Source organism: Eurosta solidaginis, chromosome 4 (assembly GCF_040869045.1).
Source record: "Eurosta solidaginis isolate ZX-2024a chromosome 4, ASM4086904v1, whole genome shotgun sequence".
NCBI lineage: Eukaryota > Metazoa > Arthropoda > Insecta > Diptera > Tephritidae > Eurosta > Eurosta solidaginis.
Window position 1 is genome coordinate 143,714,937 of NC_090322.1, and position 27,001 is coordinate 143,741,937.

Here is a 27,001-nt window from a genome sequence, read left to right on the forward strand (position 1 = left end):
GGACACCCCGCAGGTTTACCCACATTTCCGGTGAGTAAGACGGGATTTACACCCCTTATTACTCATCGGAAAGGTAACGCACGAGCAGCCTTCTCGGGTAGGAAGGAAACCCGTCCCAACGCCAGTGGCGGGGCAGATTTCCCCACTACCCTGGCAGACTGCCCGAGCCAATATAAATACATTGTAGAGGCTCCCTTTGGGTCGACGGGGGGTAAAGTTACAAGGTCGGTTCTGCCGATGGTAATTCCCCCCAGGCCTATTGGGCAGTCTTACCCATATTCCAGGGACTCCCTTTGGGTCGAGGGGGGTAAAGTTACAAGGTCGGTTCTGCCGATGGTACTCCCCCCCCCCCGGACGGGGCTCACCCGCTATTACTCAGAGGAAGGGTAATGCACGTATATACGGCTGTGGTAAGAGGGGAACATGTCCCAACGCCTGCGGCGGGACAAACTCCCCTACTACCCTAGCCAATATATTGTAGTTAGTTAAACTAGCCTCGTACTAATAGACACACTTCGCCGTAGGTACAACATCACCACGATCCCGATCCTCGGACATCCCATCCCGAAGTCTAGCCACCACCGTCGTCATAGCTATTTGGTGAGAGCCACCGTCACTCAGTACTCTCTTCGGGCGTGATCCTAACTACCGCCGTCATTACTACCGCCGTTAGCACCCCTTAGCGAGAGCCACCGTCGTTTTCACCATCTCAGCCACCGCTTAGCTAGCACTCTATCTCCCTCTCTCTGTGGAGAGCCGTCGTTCTTGGATTACACTATATTGTCAGCGACACTACCTAGTGAACATCTCTCTCTCTCTCTCTCTCCTGGATTCAAGGTTGTGGATATTTTAGCCTGAGAGCCGCGTGTGTTTGTGTGTTCGAAATAAAAACACAAATTTACTGTGTATTTATTTAGGTGGGGGAAGTGGGACCTCCACCTCATAAACTTTTCTAACATTTTCCACAGCTTAAAATTGCAATTTAACAAATGGCTTCGACTACGAGTAAGAAGTGTATGTCTATCTTTGACAGCAGTCTAAAGTTCGAAACCGATCATTATAAAATTTTCAAGGTAGCTATGGATATGATCACAGATAAATGCTATCGATGAAAATTTGTTCAAAATATAGCTAAGTAAAATTAGCAATAGAGAATGATTAGAAAAAGCTAGTCGCTAATTACTCACGAAAACTCAATCGACAGAAAAAAAGTATTGCAAAGTCATTAATTAAAATATATAAATGTTTGAGTGCGAATGAACTTTAAGGTTCAAAAAGCTATTTTTGCTCCGCCCAAAAATAAAGTTTATGGTCATTTTTGTTAGATAATTTATTTGTTAAAAATACCATTTTTTTTTTGTTGTTTTTATATTGAGCTTTAATTTCTTTTTCCTTTCTATGCAGCTTCTGTTTTCTTAAGCGTTGAGATACATTTTTTTTCATGTGACTTAATGGGACAACAAGTTGCTTAAAAACATGGTGGCGGCAATATTATGTAAATTTTTAATTGATTTGTTGGCCAGCGTGTTGGTGGCGTGCTTCCCCTACCACATCGAAAGTCCTGGGTTTAAACCCCGGGGAAAAGCAAGATCGAAAATTTAAAACAGTATTTTTCAAACACTCCGATTGCATTTTCCCCATGGAAAGCTTCCCAGTGAAAATTCATCTGTTTTGGAGATGCCGTTCGGAGTCGGCATAAAACATGTTGGTCCCGTCCCGCCAATTTGTAGGAAAAATTAAAAGGAGCACAACACAAAGAGAAACTCGGCCTCAATCTCTTCGGAGGTTATGGCACCAAGTATTTATTTAAGTGATTTGACAGTTGTATAACAAAAGAATATCGCAACTACAAATAAATTATAATAAATATGGAAAACCCATACAAATATTTGATTAGGTGCTCATTAGCATATCTTTGTCGCCTCCAGGGTTTTGATGTCGTTTACATTCCATGAAGTCAATAAATATCATTGTCATTCCACTTTATCAAATCTTTTTTTATTTAAATAATCTTCAAAATGTTTTTTAGGTCAGACAATATTTATGTGCCTATCTCTGGCGTTCGTTTAATCCTCTTGCTTTAACTAATGGGTTTATAATAGCTAAAGTCAACTTGTAAAATAAGGCATCAACTAAGCCCTCCAACTTGCTGGTCTATATGTAACTAAATAACTTCGTAGCGGGGAAAAAGGGTTCGGGCCAATTTTGCCGGAATGAAATTAAACGATTGGAAGTGTTTTGAATACTTTTCCTTCTGAATATTATTGAAACTGGAGAAGAATAAGAATGGTTTTCAATCCAAAAGCGATCAAGAGGAGACTTGAGCTGAGCAAGGATTTCAAGCCAATAAGTCTCACGTCGCTCGTATTAAAAACACTGAAGATATTACGATATATACATAATGATGAGTTCCCTCTTTCTATGGCATAACATGTGTATTTGAGGGGAAAACCTACAGAGTCTGCGCTACATGAACAATGAAACAATTAACTATATGCGCATTTGTTGTCGTGGAAGACGCCTACAGCAACATGACAACATGAATTCTGCCTCGATAGAATCTGCTCGCGGCAAGGCAAGGGGAAGAACCAATAAGGGATTTTTATCTTTGCCCTATCTCGCTGATATCGTTTAGAGAGTATTTAGCTACTTTGTAAGGTTCCGGCAGCATATAACTGCCCATAGTTAGAAACCTAGTGTGCGCTAGAGCCGGGTATTTAAATAGGTGGTAAGCGACTGTTTCTTTGCCGGCCTCCTCGCCGCAGCTCCTGCAAATGCTGCTAAAAGGGATCCCCGTTCTCTCAGCATGCAGACCAAGCGGCCAGTATCCCATTATTGTAGTAGTGATCCTAAAGATTTATTTCCTTGACCTATTTAGTAACTCCTCTATTCTCCTACTATCGTAACAGTATCCAGCAATGTCCCTTCGTAGCAGCCCGCAGTGCCCCTGCCCTTGTAAGTTCGTCTTTCTCATTGCCCCCTCCCGCTTTTCAACCGCCAGGAGCGTGCAAGCCCCCTCTAAACCCAGAAATTCCGAATGGAATTTGCTAGCAAATAAGGGAAGGCAGATTTGATACTCTCTACGAAAAAGTACAGGTGGCTTTGATTTACCAAAGCTAAGGCCAGCAATCAACCTTATCAGATAGTCCGAAGCACCTGGCGCTATTAATTAACTGGATTGCTTTCTATGCCTGTAAATCGTTGTTCAGCAAGATGGCTGTGTAATGACATAATGGCTGTCTAAGGCTAAGTGGTTATAGCCAAAAGCGCGGTATCCACATCGTAAGAAAACGCTCAAGAAATTTTTTTTATTTTCCTCTAGTACGCCAAAGTTGAAGTTGTTTTATTTGTATTAAATTTAAGGTTACAGCACTAATCTCGAAAGCAATCTTATAAATTTTGAAGTTTGGCTTACAAGAAGAAAATTAAAAAATTCCTTTGTATATGCCGCGCTAAAAGGAGAAAATTTGATTTTTTTACGTGAATGCAAAAGTGAAGTGAATGAAACAAGGACAAGGAGATTTTGAGTAGGTCTAGAGCAGACAACCAAACATTTAAGGCGGTTTGTATCGGTCATTGGGCTTTAAGCACGGCACAACAGTAAGGTCGCCGGAATCAAGCAAGATGTTGGGTTTATAAATATGAAGATACTTCAGACTTGGCATTTGCAGTTTATTTCGCCTTGCCCATTCACATACAAAATTTAGCGAAGCACTGTTATAAACATCCTCACTTTATAGCAAAAATATTTGCCAGCATGACTATTTCTTGTCGTATTCATTTATTATATTGAAGATTTTAATTACGAAAAATGTTAGAAAAGTTACCAACGAGTGGGAAAAATAATTTCACTTCAAGGGGTGCCAGCACCCTTAGTTCTTCTTATGCTTTTCTTGCAACAAAGGTTGCAAGTTGGATACTTTACCTTGTCAGATGGTGCCAGTGTCGCTAAATCTACCGTTCTCGATAGAAATACGTACAATCTACTCATAATGCATGCGATTGAGTTAAACGCATCTACATATATGAAAACTCTTTTAAACGGTTAAACGCCTATTAAGTAAGTAAGTAATATTAAAAACTGCTTGTGTGACGGGGCTTTAACTGAGAAACATTAATGCTCACTTAAACAAATAAATAAACGCTATCGAATACTACTAATGTTTAAGTACGTGCTTTCCTTTTCTCTGAGTGTATGCCACTGTGGTAGTTTTTTACCATCAATTAATAATCGAAAACCAATTTAGTAGCGTAATCAAATAAAAGGCTTTGAAGCACCATATATTGCTATCGGCAATGCAAAATCTTCATGCATTCAAATAACGCCTACGCATTGGCACAAAACAAATAAAATCAATAAATAAAATTAAAAATACAAAGAAATAAACTCATAACGAGGAAGCAGCAACAAAACAAAAAATATTAAAACTCATTAAACTTAATATCGTATGCTCTTTATCGCGTGTCTAATAAGTAACCGCGCCAACGATTTTCGATATTGGGGTTTTGGTGGGCAGTCCATAATTCCAAACATAGATGTTCACTTAAAGCCCCGTCACATAAGGTTTTTGATGCAGCATCTTTCGCTTACAGCTGAGTAGACTGGTTGTATTTGCATGGACAAATGGCGCATCACCAGTGCCATCTGACGTGAAAAACTTCCATCTTCTGTTGCAAGCAAAGCATAAGAAGAAGAATTGGGCAAGTGTTTTGGCTATGAGTGCTTTTAGACTTTGCAAGTGTAACTATTTTTCGCACTCGTTGGTACTTTTATAACATTTATCACAATTAAAAATTGCATTTTAAGAAATTTGATAGTGTTTATAACTTCGGAAATTTTTTTATCAGCCCAATTCTAAACGAAAATACCGCGCGAGTTTTTTCCCTTTTCCCATTCCTCGTATTCTAAATAAAAATTCCATGTGAGTTTTTTCACTTTTCCCTTTCCTCCTATTCTGAACAATGTTCGAAAAAACGGAAACCGGTTATGGGAGAAAAGTAGGTATTATGAATGTGAGGGAGAGGGAGATTTCTCTGCCATTTCATAGGAGTTTTTTCACTAGTTAAATTAAGCTCAATCAAAATCATCAAATTATAGTTAAATTAAAGGCAATGCATCAAAATTGTTAAAGGAAATTGGTTCTTTTAAGAAAGAACACTTATTTGTACAAATTTGTGCTAAAATATGTATTTGGGGTATTCCATCCCATTTCGACCAATTTTGAACTCGACCCCTTTAGAATTGGCTGAAATTTTGTCTTCTTTTTCTAGCTTACGAAAGACGTTTTTCAGAATTTTTTCAAATTTTTTCATCCAACTCAAAAAAAGTTATGAATTTAAAAAAAAAACACCGTTTTTGTTTTCAAAATGCTATAACTTTTTCAAAAATTGACCGTTTGGGATCTTTTTTTTTTAAATTTGTTTTTAAATGTACTTTTCGGATAAAATACAAAAAAAATTTTAAAGTTTTTTTTTTTTGTAATTTTTCAGTTTTTAGAGATTTTTTGAATTTCGCCATTCTTTTTTCTCATAAAAAAATTCAATCAATTCTGCAATCATCCCCACTAATCCCGGAGTGGGCCGATTTTTTTTTTTTTTTTTAATTGAAAAAAAAACTTTAAACATTTTTTTGTATTTTTTCCGAAAAGTACACTTAAAACCAAATTTTAAAAAAAAAGATCCCAAACGGTCAATTTTTGAAAAAGTTATAGCATTTTAAAAACAAAAACGGTGTCCAACTCAAAATAAGTTCAAAATTCTATAACTTTTTCAAAAATTGACCGTTTGGGATCTTTTTTTTTTTAATTTGTTTTTAAATGTACTTTTCGGAAAAAATACAAACAAATTTTTAAAGTTTTTTTTTTCAATTAAAAAAAAAAAAAATCGGCCCACTCCGGGATGAGTGGGGATGATTGCAGAATTGATTGAAGTTTTTTATGAGTAAGAAAAATGGCGAAATTCAAAAAATCTGGAAAAACTGAAAAATTACAAAAAAAAAACTTTAAAAATTTTTTAGTATGTTTTCCGAAAAGTACATTTAAAAAAATGTTAAAAAAAAAGATCCCAAACGGTCAATTTTTGAAAAAGTTATAGCATTTTGAAAACAAAAACGGTGTTTTTTTTTAAATTCATAACTTTTTTGAGTTGGATGAAAAAATTTGAAAAAATTCTGAAAAACGTCTTTCGTAAGCTAGAAAAAGAAGAAAAACTTTCAGCCAATTCTAAAGGGGTCGGGTTCAAAATTGGTCGAAATGGGATGGAATACCCCATTTACATTCTACCACAATATTCTCACTGTTAAAACAATAACAATAACAACAACAACCACAATATTATTTATTTTAAGTCGAAAAGTATATCATAAGCAACGGAAGAGCTAAACTCGACTTGGCCGCCAGAAAATGGCTTTGCAGAATGAAACAGCCAAATCCGGGTGATTTGTGTTATCCCGCCGTCTTCTTCTTCTTATGCTCCTCTGTTGATGTTGCTGTGGCACAAATTCATTACTCATTTCAGTGAATACCACATGAAATGCAATAATGTGCATTGTTTATACCTTATTTCTTAATTTCAAACAAATTCGCAAAAATAATAAAAGTTTTCATTTTTTTAAACAAAATAAGAAATGAGCAACGAAATTTCAATTGACAAAACAGCTGACTTCGAAAATTCGAAATTCCTATTCCCCAATTATTCTTCTCCCTAGGAGAAAAGAATTGGAGGAATTTTTCCGCGGGAATAAAAAAATCCGCGAGAACAAAATTCCGCGCGAATATTTAGAATTGGTCTGTATGTGAATGGCCAAGCCGTAAAAAATGTCAACTGCTGAGTTTGATGTTTTGTTTATATTTACAAATGCAACATCTTGCGTGATTTCAACGATGCACGCTTTTGCATCAAACTTCATGAACATGAGATATTGCATTGTGATGCGGCCATTACACACTTACAATAGAAACACATTCACAAACTTGGGTCAGCTATGTTGGAGCAGCGCACGCTTAAATTTCGAGCATTAAGGCTTTGCAAAGCGCGTTTGCTATCCATAATTATTGTGATTATTTACTCTTGTGATTCTTTCTATTGTGCTTTTCCCCTTTTTTTGGATGATTATCATGCTACGGGTGTTGTACCATTTGCTGGGCAAACAAACTGATCCGTAAAGCTGAGTAATGCGCTACTTCCTTCATCTGGTTCTTTAATAATATTATTAATATCCAAGTAAACTTTTCGAAAAAAATATATGACTTACGCCAAATTGTAATGAAATAAAAAGTAGATAAAAAATATTCAATCTTGCCTTTGTATAAAAGAATCAAAACGTAGCGGAAAAGCTATCTCTAAACACAGACATGACATAATGTTGATGAATTTTGATTTTGAAATTTAAAAAAGAGCCACTGTAGGCAGGCAATAAGAAACAAAATCATAAAGGCAGAACGCAATCACCGAACCTCGGTAATTTTTTTCTCTAAGTCCATTTAAAAGTTATTAAAAGTATAAAAGTCACGCTCTACCTTTGCCTTGTTCCACGTTTCAAGTCTGTAGCTCAATGAAAATTTTCATAATTTATGAGTTTTGTAAATATCTCTAACTGTGCGCCACCTGGCGTAACCTTTTGCGGTACATATGTCCGTTCTCAAATTTCAAGTCTTGGCATATCGATATTTTTGGCGTGTAAACTTCGTTGCTCATGGTAAGATGGAATTGAGAATATAAGCGTAAGGGACTTAAGGAGTCATCTCCGTAAGCACTATGAAGAAATCCGGTGCATAAGAACTCAGCCGTTTTATCTTGATTAGTCGGCACATCCACGATGAGTTACCACAGGTTTATGCCGATAATTTCCCGGAGAGTCCCGTTGAGGAAAGCGATCTCTTCAGTAAGACGCGCATCGCTTGGGCAAAACTTCGATATGGAAATTGTAATAGGTCAAACACTTACTAAACCAGAATCAACCCTGGCATACCCAATTGCAATGTAAAACCAACGTCTCTAATACCTATATATGTTTTGACCAACCCTGTTGAACTAAGATTTTCTTTGAACTCCCGTTAGAGGATATTGAAGACAATTTGTGCGTGATGGCATCTATTGGATGGGGTGAATATATTGCTATAACAACAACAGAACAAATTAAGGCAAGGAAAGTACGGTCGTGTTATAAATTTTTTACCGATTAGTTATCGGTTTCCTATCGACGTGTTATGGGCATGCATATTATCAATTTCGGTATATTCTAGGTGAGTTATCGACGAGATATAGACGAGTTATCAATATTCTATCAAAGGGTTATAATTTGCTATCAATAACAAGGATTATCAATGTGCTACCAATTTATATTTCGAAGATAAAAATTCGCTATAAGTGTTAGGCCTATAATAACACAATGACTTATCGGTATCGGTTGGTACCTATAGGAAGCTCACAAAGTTATTCCAACCAATACCCCAAAATTATTTATTTCGCGTAAGTTTCCTGCGTTTTGATTTAACTTCAACACCTGGGCGAGCTTTGATATTACACAAATATAAATTTTCTGAACGTACAGCTGTATTTTTACACATTGAACTTTAGGAGTACTACGTGCTCCCGCCTCTTTTTCAATATTTGTTGCATTTCCGCGGAGCTCTGAACTATGTGTGAAGTTTCAAGTTTTAAGTTTTTTTGTTTTTGAGTTTATCGGAATTGTTTCCCTTTATTAATGCATTGTCAACGGGTTCTCAACTACGTATCAGGTATCAAGTTCGTATCTCAATGGAAAGTCTCTCGAAAATTACTCTTTAGAGAAAGGTCACATCCTCTCCGTAGGATTTTCTTGAATATCTACATATATCCGTACACTCTCTAGGGAAGCCTGTTATCATCTTAATTGAATAGTTTTCCGAACCATTTTTAAGTTGAAGAAGCTTGGCCTGAATTTCCTCAGAGGTAAGTCGCGCCAATTATTATTGTTCTTTTTTTGCATTATTTCGGTCTATGAACGAAGTGAGAGGGATCAAGTTTGTAACTCACAGGGAAATCTCCAAGGCATTAATCGCGAAAATTCCCGACTCGGGCGCCACCTAGCAGAACATTTTGTAATAGGCATTGCACTCTTATTGGCCTCTGAATGACATTTGAGACTCAATCGATCCCATAATTTTGAATCACGTATAAATTTTCCAATTATCTCGACCCGTATGCCACCTAGCTAAAATTTTGAATTGAATTGTATTTGTAGCATAAACTAGGCGTAAAGTTTTGAGTTCCTTTCCCGTGTGCCACCTAGCTAAAATTTTGAATTGAATTGTATTTGTACCATAAACTAGGCGTAAAGTTTTGAGTTCCGACGAGAATTTAAAGATCGATCGATAAAATTCCTCCTATACTGGTAGAGATTTTCTAAAGATCTCTAAATATCTCACTCCTTACGACAGCTAGAAGAATTTTATATCTCATGTTACATGGTCATCGCGTTTCGCACTATGTTCCAAGTTTTACGACTCGAACTCCAAGGGAAGTGACTCAAAAAACGATTGCACGATTTCTGAGATTTGCGGATAAACATGAGAGCGACAAATACAAAGGAAGTCAAGAGCAATGAAAAAGGAAAATATTTCTGAGCAATACAAATATTTTTGAAAATTATTGTTACCCTTTGCCAAGCAACTATGAATGTAACTGTTGTTGTTGCTGTTGCTGTTGAAATAAACCATGTTAAAGTAGAATCGTGCACGAATTTCTATACAATGGCCACTTTTGGATTATAATGAAAATAAACTTTCATAAAATCTAGCAACAACAAAGCGGCACAGATACAAAGTGGTAGAAAATTCAAAAAACAAAAAACTTAAATTACTGACCGCGCACGCGCAACCAATTCCTTTGCTATGTATTTACGCTTTAACTCTGGTTCATCCGTTTTATGATGTTTATCTGCACTCGCTTGCAATTTTCGCTCTTGGTTATTTTCGTTATTGTTGCTGTAATATTATTTGCTGTTGTTGTTGCCGTTCTAAGTGTTTCCTACAATTACTTGATAGGCGTTCGTTCATTTTGTTGTTATTGTATGTATTTCCACTATCATTTTCCATAAAATGAAGTTTACTGTTTATAATCTTAAATGCGCTTTTACTGCAACAATTGCACTTTGTTGCAAGACCAGCTGCATACATATTTATGTAAGTATACATCACGCTATTGTTGTAATATCACTGATTATAGAGGACCAGAAGAAGCAGCCTTGCTGTAAATAAAAATTAATGTTTTTTTGCTGTCTACCTTTTAAAGATAAAAAGGATGTTTACACTTATTTTGTTTACTCATAAATATTATTTTTTATTTTAATTTGAGATTTTTACTTTTGCTTATTGTTTATGAAAACAAATATCTTCTCAACGCATTCGAAGAATTCATTTCTTTGATGTATTCGAGTGAAAAGTTCTCCAGAAGATTTATGGTCCTGATGCCGACGACGTAAATCGAAGAAGGTTTGATAATGAGCTGTATGAGCATTACTCAGATATCAACATAGGGCAATGAATAAAAGCTTAAAGGCTTCGCTGGCTAGGCTTTTTATGGGAATGGTTGAAAGCAGAGGGAGGTGCATACCTGCTATAAGTCGGAACAGACAGTTTGAGGAAAACTTGATTGATCTTCTTTGGTGCTCGCTTTTGACGCCAGTCATCGCGAAGCAGGCTTGTTACGCAACAGCTAAAATCTCCTAGAAGGTTAAGCATCAAATAATCGTGGTTTTAATCTGCTGCTAATTCAAGTTCAGGAAATCGCAAGTAGCCTTGTCTGAAACACAGCTGCTCTTCCCATCTTCGTGTCACCGTAAAGCACCAATACACCGCGTATTTCTGGGCATGTACGTTTTGTGGTACAATTGGCACCGAGACGCAGCAACATATAGATATCATCGTACCCAGCGTTGCCATATATTTTTTTCCAAGTCGTCAGACGCCGCCCAAAAATCATCAAAAATCGTCATATCTATGGCAACAACCAATAACAACCAAAGTTGAGTTGGGACGAAGTTGTGTTATTAACAGGGGACGTACGATTGTATTCGCCGAAAAATGAGATCGGCGCATTTCATTCAACAATATTAACTTTAAAAGCGCTTTTCTGAAAATTGTCTTTGATTGTTATTTCTTGTTGCCACATACAACATATAAAGTCGTTTTTAATTCATTTCTTTTTATTTTGTGAATAACAAGAACGTCTTAAAAGATAAATTTTGTATTACATACAAAAGGTACTTGTTTTCAGTCATTTTAACAATTGTTTTTTTTTCTTTTTTCTTTGAGCTCAAATCATTTTAGTTTCTTAGTTATACATTTTCGCGCTCATTTTTTTGAGCTTATATATTTGCGGTTCATTATTATGACAGGAAAAGTTATGCAATTTTAAATAATCTTGAGCTAACAATATTCGGTTCTGATTTTTGTTTTGTTTGAATTATTTTAGAAAAAATTCGTTCTGCACTCGCTGATGTGTGTGGAAAGCACATTAGATATGCAACAAATGTACATAAATTAGAAAAAGCGTAGGTTGTGTCAGCTCTTTTGATAGTAGAAATAGTTTTCCAAAAAACTTCTGGAGGAACCTTAAAAATGTCTTCAAAATATGTCTTAAATTCTTAAAACTTTAATTCCCTATACTCGGTATCAATATCCTGCACAATTTTCTGATCAATTGTGTGCGACAAATGTTGTAAGACCATATGCAAAGAATCAATTTTTTCCAGCAACTTCTTTGGGATCCATTAAACTTAAGTTTTGTAGAACAACTTTTTTAAAATCAAAACGCTTTTTAATTTAGTCACACAGTTCAATATAAAAAATAATATAATCTTGTTGAAATTTCATTTTTTCTTGCTCGGAAATGTTAGAGGCGATAAGCGTATCCATTGCATAAACTCCTATTTAAATCTGATCATTTTCCAATATATGTATAATGAAATTTTTTATTATCTATAATTTCTATGTTGTATAATGTAATACATTCTGGCTTTACAAAATTATACAATATACTCAAATAAAGTCTTTTTATTTCTGAATACATATTACGGTTCCCAGACCGAAAATGTCGAAAGGGGGACAGATAATAACAAATTGGGGGATTTGGGGGTACAACAGATAGAACAAGTAAGAACGGGACTGTCTTCGGCTGTGCCGAAGACTTCATACCTTTCATGAATGGGGCTGAACAATAATCTTATCCCGTTCGTAATCTCCGAATAATCGGATGTATAAGATAAGAAATATATAGTGAACAGATCTACATACCTTAACGATTTTTAAGATAAATATAAAATAAACAAGTAAGAACGGGACTGTCTTCGGCTGTGCCGAAGACTTCATACCTTTAATGAATGGGGCTGAACAATAATCTTATCCCGTTCGTAATCTCCGAATAATCGGATGTATAAGATAAGAAATATATAGTGAACAGATCTACATACCTTAACGATTTTTAAGATAAATATAAAATAAAAAACGGGTAGGTACTTTGTGTGAGGATGCAAAGTTTCAGGTTTTTTGTGGTCTGCGTGTAAAAACTATGACTACGAATCACGTATTTCAAAAATATATGACGAAAACGTAACTATTTGATGAAATTTGATGAATTTTGAAGATTCTAGCCGTAAAAAAGGGGTCAAAATGACAGTTTATATGAAGTATATAATATATATACGACCGATCTCTATGATTTTTTCAGACAACAATATATGCTATATACGTAAGCATTTTGTGAAATTTGAAGCTTCTAACTGTTAAAACGGGGCAGAAATTGCGCAAAGTTTCTTATCTGAACAATCGGTTGTATGAGATATATATTATGTGTACCACCGATCTCAATGATTTTTTAAACATCAATATATGCTGTACACGTAAGCAGTTGGTGAAATTTGAAGCTTCTAGCTGTTAAAATGGGGCCGAAATCGTAAAAAAAATATATATATACTATATATATATACTATATATACCATCATATATATATTATATATATCACCGATCTCTATGATTTTTTGACACAACAATACATACTATATACGTAAGCAATCGGTGAAATTTGAAGCTTATAACTGTTAAAATGGGGAAGAAATTGCGCAAAGTTTCTTATCTGAACAATCGGTTGTATGGGATATATACTATATATACCACCGGTATCTATGATTTTCTCAGACAACAATATATGCTATACACGTAAGCATTTGGTGAAATTTGAACATATCTAAACGATTTTTAAGATAAATATAAAATAAAAAATAGGTAGGTAATCTGTGTGAGGATGCAAAGCTTCACGTTTTTTGTGGTCTGCATGTAAAAACTATGGCTACGAATCACGTATTTCAAAAATATATGACGTAAACGTAACTTTTTGATGAAATTTGATGAATCTTGAAGCTTCTAGCCGTAAAAAAGGGGTCAATATGACAGTTTATATGAAGTATATAATATATATACCACCGATCTCTATGATTTTTTCAGACAACAATATATGCTATATACGAAAGCATTTTGTGAAATTTGAAGCTTCTAACTGTTAAAACGGGGCAGAAATTGCGCAAAGTTTCTTATCTGAACAATCGGTTGTATGAGATATATACTATGTATATCACCGATCTCAATGATTTTTTCAGACATCAATATATGCTATACACGTAAGCAGTTGGTGAAATTTGAAGCTTCTAGCTGTTGAAATGGGGTAGAAATTGCGAAAAGTTTCTTATCTGAACAATCGGTTGTATGAGATATATACTATATATAGAACCGATCTCTATGATTTTTTCAGACAACAATATATGCTATATACGTAAGCAATCAGTGAAATTTGAAGCTTATAGCTGTTAAAATGGGGTAGAAATTGCGAAAAGTTTCTTATCTGAACAATCGGTTGTATGAGATATATACTATATATACAACCGATCTCTATGATTTTTTCAGACAACAATATATGCTATATACGTAAGCAATCGGTGAAATTTGAAGCTTATAGCTGTTAAAATGGGGTAGAAATTGCGAAAAGTTTCTTATCTGAACAATCGGTTGTATGAGATATATACTATATATACAACCGATCTCTATGATTTTTTCAGACAACAATATATGCTATATAAGTAAATATTCGGTGAAATTTGAAGCTTCTAGCTGTTAAAATGGGGCTAAAATTTGCGAAAATATATATATATATACTATATATATATACTATATATACCACCATATATATACTATATATACCACCGATCTTTATGATTTTTTCAGACAACAATATATGCTATATACGTAAGCATTCGCTGAAATTTGAAGCCTCTAGCTCTTAAAATAGGGCAGTAATTACGAAAAATTCCTTATCTGAACAATCGGTTGTGGGGGATATATACTATATATACGACCGATCTCATAAATTTTTTCAGGCAACAATATGTTCAATATACGAAAGTATATGGTGAAGTTTGATATTACAAAAATCCCCTTTTCTGAAAAATCGGTTGTATGGAGGATATATGCTATAGTGGTCCGATCCGGTCGGTTCCGACAAATGTCTAATCGGACACCCAAATACACCTGCTCACCAAATTTTATCAAGATATCTCAAAAATTGAGGGACTAGTTTGCATACAAACAGACAGACGGACAGACGGACAGACGGACAGACGGACAGACGGACATGGCTAAAACAACTCAGCTCTTCAACCTGATTATTTCGGTATACTTAATGGTGGGTCTATCTATTTTCCTTTAAGGACTTACAATTTTCGGTTTCGTGACGAAATTAATATACCATTTCATTTTCATGAAAGGTATAAAAATAGGTAGGTAATCTGTGTGAGGATGCAAAGCTTCACGTTTTTTGTGGTCTGCATGTAAAAACTATGGCTACGAATCACGTATTTCAAAAATATATGACGTAAACGTAACTTTTTGATGAAATTTGATGAATCTTGAAGCTTCTAGCCGTAAAAAAGGGGTCAATATGACAGTTTATATGAAGTATATAATATATATACCATCGATCTCTATGATTTTTTCAGACAACAATATATGCTATATACGAAAGCATTTTGTGAAATTTGAAGCTTCTAACTGTTAAAACGGGGCAGAAATTGCGCAAAGTTTCTTATCTGAACAATCGGTTGTATGAGATATATACTATGTATATCACCGATCTCAATGATTTTTTCAGACATCAATATATGCTATACACGTAAGCAGTTGGTGAAATTTGAAGCTTCTAGCTGTTGAAATGGGGTAGAAATTGCGAAAAGTTTCTTATCTGAACAATCGGTTGTATGAGATATATACTATATATAGAACCGATCTCTATGATTTTTTCAGACAACAATATATGCTATATACGTAAGCAATCAGTGAAATTTGAAGCTTATAGCTGTTAAAATGGGGTAGAAATTGCGAAAAGTTTCTTATCTGAACAATCGGTTGTATGAGATATATACTATATATTCAACCGATCTCTATGATTTTTTCAGACAACAATATATGCTATATACGTAAGCAATCGGTGAAATTTGAAGCTTATAGCTGTTAAAATGGGGTAGAAATTGCGAAAAGTTTCTTATCTGAACAATCGGTTGTATGAGATATATACTATATATACAACCGATCTCTATGATTTTTTCAGACAACAATATATGCTATATAAGTAAATATTCGGTGAAATTTGAAGCTTCTAGCTGTTAAAATGGGGCTAAAATTTGCGAAAATATATATATATATACTATATATATATACTATATATACCACCATATATATACTATATATACCACCGATCTTTATGATTTTTTCAGACAACAATATATGCTATATACGTAAGCATTCGCTGAAATTTGAAGCCTCTAGCTCTTAAAATAGGGCAGTAATTACGAAAAGTTCCTTATCTGAACAATCGGTTGTGGGGGATATATACTATATATACGACCGATCTCATAAATTTTTTCAGGCAACAATATGTTCAATATACGAAAGTATATGGTGAAGTTTGAAGCTTCAATCTGTTAAATTGGGTAAGATATTACAAAAATCCTCTTTTTCTGAAAAATCGGTTGTATGGAGGATATATGCTATAGTGGTCCGATCCGGTCGGTTCCGACAAATGTCTAATCGGACACCCAAATACACCTGCTCACCAAATTTTATCAAGATATCTCAAAAATTGAGGGACTAGTTTGCATACAAACAGACAGACGGACAGACGGACAGACGGACAGACGGACATGGCTAAAACAACTCAGTTCTTCAACCTGATTATTTCGGTATACTTAATGGTGGGTCTATCTATTTTCCTTTAAGGACTTACAATTTTCGGTTTCGTGACGAAATTAATATACCATTTCATTTTCATGAAAGGTATAAAAACGGGTAGGTACTTTGTGTGAGGATGCAAAGTTTCAGGTTTTTTGTGGTCTGCGTGTAAAAACTATGACTACGAATCACGTATTTCAAAAATATATGACGAAAACGTAACTATTTGATGAAATTTGATGAATTTTGAAGATTCTAGCCGTAAAAAAGGGGTCAAAATGACAGTTTATATGAAGTATATAATATATATACGACCGATCTCTATGATTTTTTCAGACAACAATATATGCTATATACGTAAGCATTTTGTGAAATTTGAAGCTTCTAACTGTTAAAACGGGGCAGAAATTGCGCAAAGTTTCTTATCTGAACAATCGGTTGTATGAGATATATACTATGTATATCACCGATCTCAATGATTTTTTCAGACATCAATATATGCTATATACGTAAGCAATCAGTGAAATTTGAAGCTTATAGCTGTTAAAATGGGGTAGAAATTGCGAAAAGTTTCTTATCTGAACAATCGGTTGTATGAGATATATACAACCGATCTCTATGATTTTTTCAGACAACAATATATGCTATATACGTAAGCAATCGGTGAAATTTGAAGCTTATAGCTGTTAAAATGGGGTAGAAATTGCGAAAAGTTTCTTATCTGAACAATCGGTTGTATGAGATATATACTATATATACAACCGATCTCTATGATTTTTTCAGACAACAATATATGCTATATAAGTAAATATTCGGTGAAATTTGAAGCTTCTAGCTGTTAAAATGGGGCTAAAATTTGTGAAAATATATATATATATACTATATATATATACTATATATACCACCATATATATACTATATATACCACCGATCTTTATGATTTTTTCAGACAACAATATATGCTATATACGTAAGCATTCGCTGAAATTTGAAGCCTCTAGCTCTTAAAATAGGGCAGTAATTACGAAAAGTTCCTTATCTGAACAATCGGTTGTGGGGGATATATACTATATATACGACCGATCTCATAAATTTTTTCAGGCAACAATATGTTCAATATACGAAAGTATATGGTGAAGTTTGAAGCTTCAATCTGTTAAATTGGGTAAGATATTACAAAAATCCTCTTTTTCTGAAAAATCGGTTGTATGGAGGATATATGCTATAGTGGTCCGATCCGGTCGGTTCCGACAAATGTCTAATCGGACACCCAAATACACCTGCTCACCAAATTTTATCAAGATATCTCAAAAATTGAGGGACTAGTTTGCATACAAACAGACAGACGGACAGACGGACAGACGGACAGACGGACATGGCTAAAACAACTCAGCTCTTCAACCTGATTATTTCGGTATACTTAATGGTGGGTCTATCTATTTTCCTTTAAGGACTTACAATTTTCGGTTTCGTGACGAAATTAATATACCATTTCATTTTCATGAAAGGTATAAAAATAGGTAGGTAATCTGTGTGAGGATGCAAAGCTTCACGTTTTTTGTGGTCTGCATGTAAAAACTATGGCTACGAATCACGTATTTCAAAAATATATGACGTAAACGTAACTTTTTGATGAAATTTGATGAATCTTGAAGCTTCTAGCCGTAAAAAAGGGGTCAATATGACAGTTTATATGAAGTATATAATATATATACCATCGATCTCTATGATTTTTTCAGACAACAATATATGCTATATACGAAAGCATTTTGTGAAATTTGAAGCTTCTAACTGTTAAAACGGGGCAGAAATTGCGCAAAGTTTCTTATCTGAACAATCGGTTGTATGAGATATATACTATGTATATCACCGATCTCAATGATTTTTTCAGACATCAATATATGCTATACACGTAAGCAGTTGGTGAAATTTGAAGCTTCTAGCTGTTGAAATGGGGTAGAAATTGCGAAAAGTTTCTTATCTGAACAATCGGCTGTATGAGATATATACTATATATAGAACCGATCTCTATGATTTTTTCAGACAACAATATATGCTATATACGTAAGCAATCAGTGAAATTTGAAGCTTATAGCTGTTAAAATGGGGTAGAAATTGCGAAAAGTTTCTTATCTGAACAATCGGTTGTATGAGATATATACTATATATACAACCGATCTCTATGATTTTTTCAGACAACAATATATGCTATATACGTAAGCAATCGGTGAAATTTGAAGCTTATAGCTGTTAAAATGGGGTAGAAATTGCGAAAAGTTTCTTATCTGAACAATCGGTTGTATGAGATATATACTATATATACAACCGATCTCTATGATTTTTTCAGACAACAATATATGCTATATAAGTAAATATTCGGTGAAATTTGAAGCTTCTAGCTGTTAAAATGGGGCTAAAATTTGCGAAAATATATATCTATATACTATATATATATACTATATATACCACCATATATATACTATATATACCACCGATCTTTATGATTTTTTCAGACAACAATATATGCTATATACGTAAGCATTCGCTGAAATTTGAAGCCTCTAGCTCTTAAAATAGGGCAGTAATTACGAAAAGTTCCTTATCTGAACAATCGGTTGTGGGGGATATATACTATATATACGACCGATCTCATAAATTTTTTCAGGCAACAATATGTTCAATATACGAAAGTATATGGTGAAGTTTGAAGCTTCAATCTGTTAAATTGGGTAAGATATTACAAAAATCCTCTTTTTCTGAAAAATCGGTTGTATGGAGGATATATGCTATAGTGGTCCGATCCGGTCGGTTCCGACAAATGTCTAATCGGACACCCAAATACACCTGCTCACCAAATTTTATCAAGATATCTCAAAAATTGAGGGACTAGTTTGCATACAAACAGACAGACGGACAGACGGACAGACGGACAGACGGACATGGCTAAAACAACTCAGCTCTTCAACCTGATTATTTCGGTATACTTAATGGTGGGTCTATCTATTTTCCTTTAAGGACTTACAATTTTCGGTTTCGTGACGAAATTAATATACCATTTCATTTTCATGAAAGGTATAAAAATAGGTAGGTAATCTGTGTGAGGATGCAAAGCTTCACGTTTTTTGTGGTCTGCATGTAAAAACTATGGCTACGAATCACGTATTTCAAAAATATATGACGTAAACGTAACTTTTTGATGAAATTTGATGAATCTTGAAGCTTCTAGCCGTAAAAAAGGGGTCAATATGACAGTTTATATGAAGTATATAATATATATACCATCGATCTCTATGATTTTTTCAGACAACAATATATGCTATATACGAAAGCATTTTGTGAAATTTGAAGCTTCTAACTGTTAAAACGGGGCAGAAATTGCGCAAAGTTTCTTATCTGAACAATCGGTTGTATGAGATATATACTATGTATATCACCGATCTCAATGATTTTTTCAGACATCAATATATGCTATACACGTAAGCAGTTGGTGAAATTTGAAGCTTCTAGCTGTTGAAATGGGGTAGAAATTGCGAAAAGTTTCTTATCTGAACAATCGGTTGTATGAGATATATACTATATATAGAACCGATCTCTATGATTTTTTCAGACAACAATATATGCTATATACGTAAGCAATCAGTGAAATTTGAAGCTTATAGCTGTTAAAATGGGGTAGAAATTGCGAAAAGTTTCTTATCTGAACAATCGGTTGTATGAGATATATACTATATATACAACCGATCTCTATGATTTTTTCAGACAACAATATATGCTATATACGTAAGCAATCGGTGAAATTTGAAGCTTATAGCTGTTAAAATGGGGTAGAAATTGCGAAAAGTTTCTTATCTGAACAATCGGTTGTATGAGATATATACTATATATACAACCGATCTCTATGATTTTTTCAGACAACAATATATGCTATATAAGTAAATATTCGGTGAAATTTGAAGCTTCTAGCTGTTAAAATGGGGCTAAAATTTGCGAAAATATATATATATATACTATATACATATATTATATATACCACCATATATATACTATATATACCACCGATCTTTATGATTTTTTCAGACAACAATATATGCTATATACGTAAGCATTCGCTGAAATTTGAAGCCTCTAGCTCTTAAAATAGGGCAGTAATTACGAAAAGTTCCTTATCTGAACAATCGGTTGTGGGGGATATATACTATATATACGACCGATCTCATAAATTTTTTCAGGCAACAATATGTTCAATATACGAAAGTATATGGTGAAGTTTGAAGCTTCAATCTGTTAAATTGGGTAAGATATTACAAAAATCCTCTTTTTCTGAAAAATCGGTTGTATGGAGGATATATGCTATAGTGGTCCGATCCGGTCGGTTCCGACAAATGTCTAATCGGACACCCAAATACACCTGCTCACCAAATTTTATCAAGATATCTCAAAAATTGAGGGACTAGTTTGCATACAAACAGACAGACGGACAGACGGACAGACGGACAGACGGACAGACGGACAGACGGACATGGCTAAAACAACTCAGCTCTTCAACCTGATTATTTCGGTATACTTAATGGTGGGTCTATCTATTTTCCTTTAAGGACTTACAATTTTCGGTTTCGTGACGAAATTAATATACCATTTCATTTTCATGAAAGGTATAAAAACGGGTAGGTACTTTGTGTGAGGATGCAAAGTTTCAGGTTTTTTGTGGTCTGCGTGTAAAAACTATGACTACGAATCACGTATTTCAAAAATATATGACGAAAACGTAACTATTTGATGAAATTTGATGAATTTTGAAGATTCTAGCCGTAAAAAAGGGGTCAAAATGACAGTTTATATGAAGTATATAATATATATACGACCGATCTCTATGATTTTTTCAGACAACAATATATGCTATATACGTAAGCATTTTGTGAAATTTGAAGCTTCTAACTGTTAAAACGGGGCAGAAATTGCGCAAAGTTTCTTATCTGAACAATCGGTTGTATGAGATATATACTATGTATATCACCGATCTCAATGATTTTTTCAGACATCAATATATGCTATATACGTAAGCAATCAGTGAAATTTGAAGCTTATAGCTGTTAAAATGGGGTAGAAATTGCGAAAAGTTTCTTATCTGAACAATCGGTTGTATGAGATATATACTATATATACAACCGATCTCTATGATTTTTTCAGACAACAATATATGCTATATACGTAAGCAATCGGTGAAATTTGAAGCTTATAGCTGTTAAAATGGGGTAGAAATTGCGAAAAGTTTCTTATCTGAACAATCGGTTGTATGAGATATATACTATATATACAACCGATCTCTATGATTTTTTCAGACAACAATATATGCTATATAAGTAAATATTCGGTGAAATTTGAAGCTTCTAGCTGTTAAAATGGGGCTAAAATTTGTGAAAATATATATATATATACTATATATATATACTATATATACCACCATATATATACTATATATACCACCGATCTTTATGATTTTTTCAGACAACAATATATGCTATATACGTAAGCATTCGCTGAAATTTGAAGCCTCTAGCTCTTAAAATAGGGCAGTAATTACGAAAAGTTCCTTATCTGAACAATCGGTTGTGGGGGATATATACTATATATACGACCGATCTCATAAATTTTTTCAGGCAACAATATGTTCAATATACGAAAGTATATGGTGAAGTTTGAAGCTTCAATCTGTTAAATTGGGTAAGATATTACAAAAATCCTCTTTTTCTGAAAAATCGGTTGTATGGAGGATATATGCTATAGTGGTCCGATCCGGTCGGTTCCGACAAATGTCTAATCGGACACCCAAATACACCTGCTCACCAAATTTTATCAAGATATCTCAAAAATTGAGGGACTAGTTTGCATACAAACAGACAGACAGACAGACGGACAGACGGACAGACGGACAGACGGACATGGCTAAAACAACTCAGCTCTTCAACCTGATTATTTCGGTATACTTAATGGTGGGTCTATCTATTTTCCTTTAAGGACTTACAATTTTCGGTTTCGTGACGAAATTAATATACCATTTCATTTTCATGAAAGGTATAAAAATAGGTAGGTAATCTGTGTGAGGATGCAAAGCTTCACGTTTTTTGTGGTCTGCATGTAAAAACTATGGCTACGAATCACGTATTTCAAAAATATATGACGTAAACGTAACTTTTTGATGAAATTTGATGAATCTTGAAGCTTCTAGCCGTAAAAAAGGGGTCAATATGACAGTTTATATGAAGTATATAATATATATACCATCGATCTCTATGATTTTTTCAGACAACAATATATGCTATATACGAAAGCATTTTGTGAAATTTGAAGCTTCTAACTGTTAAAACGGGGCAGAAATTGCGCAAAGTTTCTTATCTGAACAATCGGTTGTATGAGATATATACTATGTATATCACCGATCTCAATGATTTTTTCAGACATCAATATATGCTATACACGTAAGCAGTTGGTGAAATTTGAAGCTTCTAGCTGTTGAAATGGGGTAGAAATTGCGAAAAGTTTCTTATCTGAACAATCGGCTGTATGAGATATATACTATATATAGAACCGATCTCTATGATTTTTTCAGACAACAATATATGCTATATACGTAAGCAATCAGTGAAATTTGAAGCTTATAGCTGTTAAAATGGGGTAGAAATTGCGAAAAGTTTCTTATCTGAACAATCGGTTGTATGAGATATATACTATATATACAACCGATCTCTATGATTTTTTCAGACAACAATATATGCTATATACGTAAGCAATCGGTGAAATTTGAAGCTTATAGCTGTTAAAATGGGGTAGAAATTGCGAAAAGTTTCTTATCTGAACAATCGGTTGTATGAGATATATACTATATATACAACCGATCTCTATGATTTTTTCAGACAACAATATATGCTATATAAGTAAATATTCGGTGAAATTTGAAGCTTCTAGCTGTTAAAATGGGGCTAAAATTTGCGAAAATATATATATATATACTATATATATATACTATATATACCACCATATATATACTATATATACCACCGATCTTTATGATTTTTTCAGACAACAATATATGCTATATACGTAAGCATTCGCTGAAATTTGAAGCCTCTAGCTCTTAAAATAGGGCAGTAATTACGAAAAGTTCCTTATCTGAACAATCGGTTGTGGGGGATATATACTATATATACGACCGATCTCATAAATTTTTTCAGGCAACAATATGTTCAATATACGAAAGTATATGGTGAAGTTTGAAGCTTCAATCTGTTAAATTGGGTAAGATATTACAAAAATCCTCTTTTTCTGAAAAATCGGTTGTATGGAGGATATATGCTATAGTGGTCCGATCCGGTCGGTTCCGACAAATGTCTAATCGGACACCCAAATACACCTGCTCACCAAATTTTATCAAGATATCTCAAAAATTGAGGGACTAGTTTGCATACAAACAGACAGACGGACAGACGGACAGACGGACAGACGGACATGGCTAAAACAACTCAGCTCTTCAACCTGATTATTTCGGTATACTTAATGGTGGGTCTATCTATTTTCCTTTAAGGACTTACAATTTTCGGTTTCGTGACGAAATTAATATACCATTTCATTTTCATGAAAGGTATAAAAAGGGGGTATCTTTGGGGGGACTAATACAACTAATTATATTGAACAAAATCATTGATTTATTCACTCATACAACAAAAACAAAACAACTCATAAATAAAATTCCATGAGATCAAACAAAGTTACCCTCTTTATACATAAAAACACATATATTTATATTCAGCCTTTAATATGGCACAAAAATATTTTCATATCAAAATCCTATTTCAATTCCCCAAAAAATGTACATACATTCATTTTGTATATCAGTTCGTCCTATTAGTGAGGACAACACATCGTATAATTCGATTTTTTTATCCGCCCGTAGTATATAAACGTAAGCAACAAGTGAAAGTTTGCGGGCGAAAATGGGGACCTACGCTACCTTCCGTAGCAAGGGGGACAAAAAGTCAAAATGGAGGATGTCCTCCCCAATTGGGGACGTCTGGCAAACCTAATACATATTATGTTCTTGAAGCCCCTCACTTTGGAAAATTTTATTAACTTTTTGAATATTTGAACATTTTGAAGGTCAGATAAATTTCATTAATATCATCCAAGTTATCAAGAATGGTTTTTTCACTATTTTTTCAACATTAACAGGGAAGCTAAAAAATATTTTTAATGGCTCATAAAGTTGTAATACTCTCTAAAGATAGCCAGCGAGTTTGACATGGATGTAGCATCTTTTTCGGCTGCAATTCCAATAGCTCAATTTCACAAATTTATCCATTTTGCTTTAATTCTTTCACTTTCACTTTCGCACCCAAATTCTTCTTGCGCCGCTTGTATGTATATACATCAAATGTCATTCTTGCACAGTGCTAGTAAGCGTATAAAAGATAAGCGGAAATGTCAATAAGACTTAATGTTGGAAATGGCATACAAAGTAAAAAAGCGCGTATCTCAATTTTTAATATATATATATATATGTAATTTCTTGGTGTTTAGATATTTAAAAGAAATCTTAAACAGAAGGCAGGCTTAAATCGTCATTTTTCATTACAAGATCGTCCAAGCATCATTCTAGTTGAAAATCGTCAAAATGACGACGGCGTCGTCAATCTGTCAACGCTGATCGTACCATCGTGTTTTTCTGGGTTCGCTCCAAACGTATGCTGCGGACACCGGCGTTATGTTGTGAGTGAGAAACGGTCACATCGCCAAGCCTAAAATTTCTCTCAGTGATCAGGTGTGAGATCCGAGTGGAGTAATCATCAGGTGTCGGTAGCGGGAGAAGCTTCTCGACAACAAACTTTCCTTGGATTACTGTTTGCACTTTCTTTGGTATGTGCATATCATGGCTGTCGTAAGATAATCGCTCGAGTCGATATTTGGACCTCGAAGTATGCGCACATTCCGGACACTGATGCATCGATTTTATGTCGAATTTTTCGGTCAAAATACAGCTTGGCGCATCTTTTTAAGCTGCAACCTAATACTGCAGATGCTCATATTTCTAGCCGCTGTGAAGTCAGTATGTGGGGAGTTGTTATATCGTGGACCCATCACACATATTTATGGTATCCTGTTTTCTTTTTGCTTTTTCTTGCAAAGAGGCAGGATCTGTTTTTGGGAAGTTTTTCAAGCAAAAATACGGAGGTGCGACAACGTCAACGACCACAACGTCAATCGGCCTTATTACCACTTCAAATAGCCCAAAGTCAATTGAAGTTATGATCATAAGTACTGGTCACATTAAATTTGAAATAGTTACAATACCAAGGATATTATAGCGACTTTTCGGCAAATCTTGATTATTCTACACCTTCTATTATAGTTTGAATATCTGAACTGTCGAATAAATAACTTAAGTATTCAGTATAGCAAAATGTTTTTTATTCACACTACTTTGGTAGTACTACTTCACAACTAGATTACTCGTGTACTTCACTGATAGCGTGTTAAAATAAAACTGATTGATTAATCCTCAGCGTGCGCTGCTTTTATACTCTCTGCTGCCTCGTTCGTCTTTTCCTCCTAAGATCTAGACTTTTCGCGAACAGCCTTCTCGAACAGCTGTTAATTTATGTTTCCTTTCTGTATCTAATATTCACGTTTTCTTCTAGATATATGTGTGAGTAATAACTTCTGCTCTTAAGTGATGATTACATGATATGTGACTGTTTATTTTTATACTCAGTTGAGCAGAGCTCACAGAGTATATTAACTTTGATTGGATAACGGTTGGTTGTACAGGTATAAAGGCATCGAGATAGATATAGACTTCCATATATCAAAATCATCAGTATCGAAAAACAAGTAAGGAAGGTTAAGTTCGGGTGTAACCGAACATTACATACTCAGTTGAGAGCTATGGTGACAACATAAGGGAAAATAACCATATAGGAAAATGAACCGAGGGAAACCCTGGAATGTGTATCAAATGAAAGGCATTAAAGAGTATTTTATGAGGGAGTGGGCCATAGTTCTATAGGTGGACGCCATTTAGGGATATAGCCATAAAGGTGGATCAGGGTTGACTCTAGAATGCGTTTGTACGATATGTGTATCAAATGAAAGGTGTTAATGAGTATTTTAAAAGGGAGAAATCCTTAGTTCCATAGGTGGACGCCGTTTCGAGATATCGCCACAAAGGTGGACCAGGGGTGACCCTAGAATTTGTTTGTAAAATATGGGCATCAAACGAATGGTGTTAATGAGTATTTTAAAAGGGAGTGGGCCTTAGTTCTATAGGTGGATTCCGTTTCGAAAAATCGCCATAAAGGTGGACCAGGGGTGACCCTAGAATGTGTTTGTACGATATGGGTATCAAATTAAAGGTATTAATGGGGGTTTTAAAAGGGAGTTGTGGTTGTTGTATAGGTGGGCGTCTTTTCGAGATATCGCCATAAAGGTGGACCAGGGGTGACTCTAGAATGCGTTTGTACGATATGGTATCAAATGAAAGGTGTTAATGAGTATTTTAAAAGGGAGTAGTCCTTAGTTCCATAGGTGGACGCCGTTTCGAGATATCGCCATAAAGGTGGACCAGGGGTGACACTAGAATTTGTTTGTACAATATGGGCATCAAACGAAAGGTGTTAATGAGTATTTTAAAAGGGAGTGGGCCTTAGTTCTATAGGTGGACGCCATTTCGAAATATCGCCATAAAGGTGGGCCAGGGG

The 27,001-nt window shown here is 34.6% G+C and overlaps 1 protein-coding gene across 5 annotated transcripts in view; it reads right to left on the reverse strand.

Moving 5' to 3' along the window:
* The window catches only part of LOC137250425 (rac guanine nucleotide exchange factor JJ), a 215,473-nt gene that overhangs the window by 167,168 nt on the left and 21,304 nt on the right, over positions 1-27,001 (reverse strand). Inside the window, exon 1 of one of the 5 annotated variants that reach the window (XM_067783199.1) lies at positions 9,846-10,006. The exons of the other annotated variants lie outside the window; for them this stretch is intronic. The gene's annotated coding sequence lies outside the window, so the exon portion shown is untranslated. Of the gene's footprint in view, positions 1-9,845; positions 10,007-27,001 lie in introns of those variants that run through there. 5 annotated transcript variants of the gene reach the window in all.